The sequence below is a fragment of the Anastrepha ludens genome, chromosome 3, assembly GCF_028408465.1.
Source record: "Anastrepha ludens isolate Willacy chromosome 3, idAnaLude1.1, whole genome shotgun sequence".
Taxonomy (NCBI): domain Eukaryota; kingdom Metazoa; phylum Arthropoda; class Insecta; order Diptera; family Tephritidae; genus Anastrepha; species Anastrepha ludens.
This window is the reverse complement of record NC_071499.1, coordinates 52,466,234-52,472,200: the sequence shown is the minus strand read 5'-3', so window position 1 is coordinate 52,472,200 and position 5,967 is coordinate 52,466,234. Positions and strand designations below refer to the sequence as shown.

Genomic DNA, 5,967 nt, shown 5'->3' with positions numbered 1-5,967 from the left:
TTGTTGTTGCTGCTGTTGATATTACCGGCATTGTAATCGGTTTGTTGTCATTGCCAGAGTAGTAACATCTTCATTGTGTCAATAATGCAAACAACATTGAGCAACAACAACAACAAGTGGCTGGTTAGTTGACAACGTTGCAACAACAGCGATAGCAGCAGCAACAAAAACTGAAAGCTGCTGCGCGTATGCAAAATAGGTTGATGAAGGCTGAAGTGGTTGCTGCTGTTGTTGCTGCTGATGCTGCCGGCGTTGGCTAAGTCACAATGAAGCAACCCTCATTCGCATTGCTGCTGATTATCGACTGTTGCGACGGCTGGCAATTGTGCAACGCCGGTTGTTGTATGTAACTGCCTTAGCGATTTTGTGCGGCCTAAGGTGTGTTCATCGCATTTCCATAAAGCACCAACACTACTTACGTATGTACATACACGTACAGTCGGTCCAATAAAAGCGTGACCGCCATAACTGGGAAACTATTTGACCAAATCGATGCATTGTAAAGGCTTTATAATACAAAACTTATTCATGTCAGGACAGGTGCCATTAGCGATAATGGCTATACATCATTTAGTCACACTTTGTGCTAATTTCTGCTCAAGTTCCGGATGTAATCGGTTCCAAATCAGCCGAATTTGTCTTGGTAACTGTTTGAGCGTCTCTATTTATTTTCCTCTGAGTTTTTGCTTAATTATTGCCTAAAAATTTTCAATAGAGTTGGCATCAGACGACTGTGAAGGCAAATCCAAAATTTCAACCCCATTTTGCTCTGTTTCCAATCTACGCACCTTCGGTTTTGCTGCTTCACATCGTTGTCCTCCTGTAAAATCCAAGGTTGGCTAGTTCAAACAACTTCGCAGCTGATGGCAATGATGCTTTCTGGTAAATTTTGTTCATCAAAACTGCATGCAAATTGGCGGTAAACACAAATAAATGACCACATCATTTTTCGGAGAAGCAGCGCCAAATATGAACCTTAACTGGATGTTTAACCGTTCGTTGAAGTTGTCGATTATCAGCAATACACCAGGATCGATGTATGCAACAATTCGCTCAAAAGGGGGATTCATTCGTGAATGATACCTTTGTCCGTTCTGAATTTGCCTTAGCCCATGCAAGCCTTTTTTCAATGTGTGGTAATGAGAGCTGCGGGTTTTGCAATATGCTCCGGATTTTGAGGTCTTCTGCACATAAACGTACTCAAATCGTGTCTTTGAATGCATTAAAACCACTTTTCTTTAAACCTGCTTCAGCTTCATCCAACAAAAAGTTCGGCTTCGTGACAAACAAATCAAAGATCTTCTGATCTTGTTTTGGAGAGGTATATTTTTTTAGAGATGGCTAATTTACCGATCACAGTTGACCGCTCTCGTTTAGTAACATTCGTATTACACTGTTCAGTCGATTCTGCCAGCGCAGCAGCATATGAGCGATCCGATGCAATTACATCAACGGAGTGAGAATAGTTGGCGGTAGCATCAACAACAGGCTGTGTAGGCAGTCGTCGAACCAGCAGGCATTGGTAATAGAGGCTCTCACTTCCGTCCTCAGCGATTGGAGTATCGGGATATTCACATTCTCTGTGTCATGCGCAGCTGTCACTGTTTAACAGGTTCGAGAAGTGTTCCCTCCATAATTTAAGATTGCTCTGTACGTCAGTCACCAGTTCACCGTCTTTGTTCTTACAAGAAGACGCCCCGGTCTTAAAACCTTCTGTAAGCCGCCGAACTTTCCTGTTCGTATTGGCCAGCATCTCAAGCTCCTCGCACTCACGTATTTCGGCCTCTCGCTTCTTCTTTCTGATAATACGTCTCTCTTCCATTCTTAGCTCTCGGTAGCGATCCCACATGGCTCGCGTTGCGTCCGATCGCAGCGTGGCTCTATAGGCGGCATCCTTTCTTTCTGCGGCAGCATGACATTCCTCGTCGTATCAACTGTTTTTTCGGGCTCGCCGAAATCCAATTTCTTCTTCGGCGGCGGTACGTAGAGAACGAGAAATGTTGCTCCTTTGCTCGTGCATGCCGATTTGTTGGGCAGTGCTCTCTGAGAGCAGGAGTGAGAGTCGAGTGGCGAATCTTCTGGATGTCTGTTGTGATTGCAGCTTTGCGATGTTGAACATTCTTTCAGATTTAATTTCTGGGACTGGTTCTGGCACTAGTTGTTGCGGTGAGATGTTCGCACGCAAATTTGTTGATGCCAGCGTGTTTGTTGACGACATATCGGTAATTAATACGATATGATCGTTGCACGCTGACGGAGGAGGAGAGCGCATAGACCTCCGACGGATAGCAGTACAATCTATGCAAAAGAATTTTTATTACAATCTCAACATCAGCAGCAGAAATACCCGTACAGCTTAAAGGAAAAAGTTCACTACCCCGAGCACATTGAATTTTAGCTTGGTTGCAATCAACCTTTAGCCCACATAAACAGGGCATTTGATGATTTTATTACGTAGCTACTTGATTTTTAAAAAAGAGTCACTGTCTCATTCATGCAATTTTTCAAATTATTAACTGTTAAATTATACAATTAGAGATTAGTAAGCACACGAACACTGTGGAGTAAAAAAAAACACGTCCGCACTCACTGATATAAAGGTGGTTTAATTTCAAGGGCCGATATTGAATGTGAACCACACCTAAACGTCAAGTTTTTTTCTGCATTTCATTTAACACTTTTCAATTTCAAACTAACTCAATTTGAACCATAGAAAGATACACAATCGAGCAACGCATTAAAGTTATTCAGGCTTATTATGAAAACGGGCGTTCAAATCAAAATGCATATCGCGCACTTCATCTTCAGTGATGAGGCACATTTTCACCTCAGTGGACGAAAATAAGCAGAATTGCCGCATTTGGGCGAATGATAATCCAAGAGTGATTGCCGAAAAACCAATGCACCCACAAAGAGTGACTGTTTGGTGCGGTTTATCGGCCGGCGGCATCATTGGGTCGTATTTTTTCCAAAATGAGGGCGTCAGGCAGTTATTGTGAATAGTGTTCGCTATCGTGAAATGATAACGAACTTTTTATGGCCCGAATTGGAACCAATGTACGCTTTCAGCTGCAGATTTTGCAATGAACGAGATTTGTGTTCTTTTCCGGCATTAGCTAGAACCCGAATGAAATGTTTAGAAGTCCGACAATACGAGAGGTTAGAATGTCTCTCGGGGTTAGATCTTCGGAGCTTACTTAGATTCGCAAAAAGCGCAGGCTTATTACACGAGGAAACTCCTCCTACTACAAGGAAACGTCCCTTGCGTTCAAGCTCCAACTGGTGCCACTGAGGACCAATAGGTCTATGTGATAGCTATCAGCCAGCCAGGTCAACCTAACCTAATGTATGCTTTCTAAATTTCTCACAAATTCCACAACGTGTATTGCGAAAAGTATAGACCTCTTAAGCAACATTTGAATTTTTTTTTGTAACGAAACTCTAAGTTTGAATTTCGCCGGTCACGCCTTTGCTAGACAGACTGTGCGTGCACACAGGCATGCACAGGATTTCAACATACTTTCATGTATATAGTAATAGATTCATGTACATATGTACGCATGCATGCTCGATTGTAAAATATTTATGCGCATAAGCGAACTGTGCAACGCCATTGTAGCGCATGCGCCTTTAGCTGCGGCAAGCGCGTAGCCAAACACTTGCGACTCCGGGCGCATAGCTACGCATGCGCAAAACTACTGGGGCGGCTTACATGTGTTCTAACATGAATTTTAAATGATATGTTAATAGCAAGAAGAAGAAAAAATCACTGGCCACAAGCACTTGTATACAAATTTGTAGATAAAATAATTTTTAGTTTTACTTTTTTTAATTTTATTTTTTATAATATTTTTTTCATATTTGTTTTTATTTATATATATTTTTTAGGCTTTCCACAACATCAAAACACAGTTGTTTGCTGCTGGAAATCTATGTAAAATTTATGCGAATGCTAAATATGCGCGCGCCCGCTTAAACCAGCAGTGGTCACATGGCGAACCATTCATATGCGCTTTCACACATCTATGTATACACATACATACACACATACAAGTATAAGTGTTCCAGTATGACAGCGCCTACCCATTGCTAAGCCTGCGCACAGAACAATGCCAATTCCGTTGGGGAGTGGGAAGAGTCACGATCTGTTTGCTTGCAGCGCCGTGCATTCATTGACATGTTCTGTTATGTATGTGTAATATTATATTATAAAACACAAAAATAACAAAAACAACAACAAGAGCAAAGGCTTAGCGAGGGCGCTTAGAGTGCTGCCAGGTATTTAGTGTTTGACAACGTACAAATCGCTGGTTTAGTGCCTGGCATAATAAAGTTGTTGCTGGTGTTAAATATATGTGCGCATATGTACATTAGGGTGTTTCACAAAACAAATTTGCTGTTTTTCCACAGGAATCACAAGAATTAATCAGAAAGTACCGGGAATGTTTAATTTAAACGAACCGAAGGCGTGGTGCACCATGAGTACCTTCCATCGGACTAGACAGTCAATAAAGAATATTATTTATCCGCATTGAACCCAAATTGTTCTGGATTATTTGACCAAACACCAAGTAAATGCCATCGTGCAAGAGGCAGTCGCACAGGGAAGGTGTAGCAAGTTACCTCGAGGAGTGGTATTTCCCCAGTACAAGGCGGTATGGTATTTCCCCCTTAAAGGCTACGGGGTTCTCATACCTTGACCACCCACCCTACAGTCCGAACGTAGGTGCTTCTGGTGCTTTCTTTTTATTTAAAAAATGTTTCGAAGAGTATTTGCCCTGCTGGTTATAGCCTAAATATTCAAGGCAGTTATAGGTCCGATTACGGTTCGATATCAACAACATTGAGCAGGCTGCAATAAATGCTTTGATGGTCTGCCACATGCCGGCGATGTATTAGTTTTTCAAAGAAACTTCTTCTTGGAGGTTAGGGAAACTGGAACATTGAAGAAAACGCGTATATGGATATGGTCGCAAGTGCTGACTGATCGCCAACTGAGCTGTGGAAGTACGCAGGCAAGTAGTAAATAACGTTAACACCTCAACTGTTACGCAGTATATAATCGGAGGAACGCTGTGCAACATTTTTATGTGAGCCGAGGCCACCAAACCTATTATAGTAAAATGCATTAGTTTATATGGATTTAAAAGAAAAGAGATCGCATAGTCTGTAGTCGAGTGCAAAACGAATTGTAAGTCAGTGAGTTATATATAAGGGGGATGTAGCTCAGTGGTAGAGCGTTCGCTTTGCATGTGAAAGGCCCCGGGTTCAATCCCCGGCATCTCCAAGCGGTAAACAGGTTAAACATTTTTTAAAACTATATACATTTACGAGTCCACACATCTAATATGGATCAAAAGAGCCGCCGATTGGACATAACTATTTGAGCTCATTGGGAATGACTGATAAAGGATTCACATCGGATAATTGTTATTTATTTTTAACGAGCTATTTAAATACATTTTTTTAAACAGTCTTGTGAAAATAATTGTCGGCAACCCTCTCCAAAATATTACTGAATTGGTAATAAGTAGTTTTGAAAAAAAAAAAAAAATATGGCAACATTGTTTAAACCGCTATGAAAAATATGCCGCCAAAAATCAGTACTCACCGGAAATTTTATCGAAATTGTTTTCAAATTTATCAAAAATGAACCGAAATCATCGTTGAAATTCATGGAATCGGAGTTGAATATCTCCAAAACATCGATTTATCGCATTTTAACTCATCATTTGGGCTTACGAAAAGTCTGTGCACGTTTTATTCCACACAAGTTAACTGAGGACCAAATATTGCTCATAATGCAACATTCGGAAGACCTCATTAAAGAGACGAGAAAAGAAAAGAACTTCCTTTACAACATTGCAACTGGTGATGAAAGGAGGTCTTTCCAACATGAACCTGAAACTAAGCGTCAAAGTGCCGAATGGAAGGAAACTCTTTTAGATCGCGCAAAACAGTGCATCG

At 41.2% G+C, this 5,967-nt stretch overlaps 1 non-coding gene across 1 annotated transcript; it reads left to right on the top strand.

The window, feature by feature from the left end:
* The first annotated feature begins 5,215 nt into the window (after positions 1–5,215).
* Trnaa-ugc (transfer RNA alanine (anticodon UGC)) lies at positions 5,216–5,287 on the top strand. Its single transcript has one exon. It is a non-coding gene; the product is annotated as a tRNA-Ala (tRNA).
* The last annotated feature ends 680 nt before the right edge of the window (positions 5,288–5,967 follow it).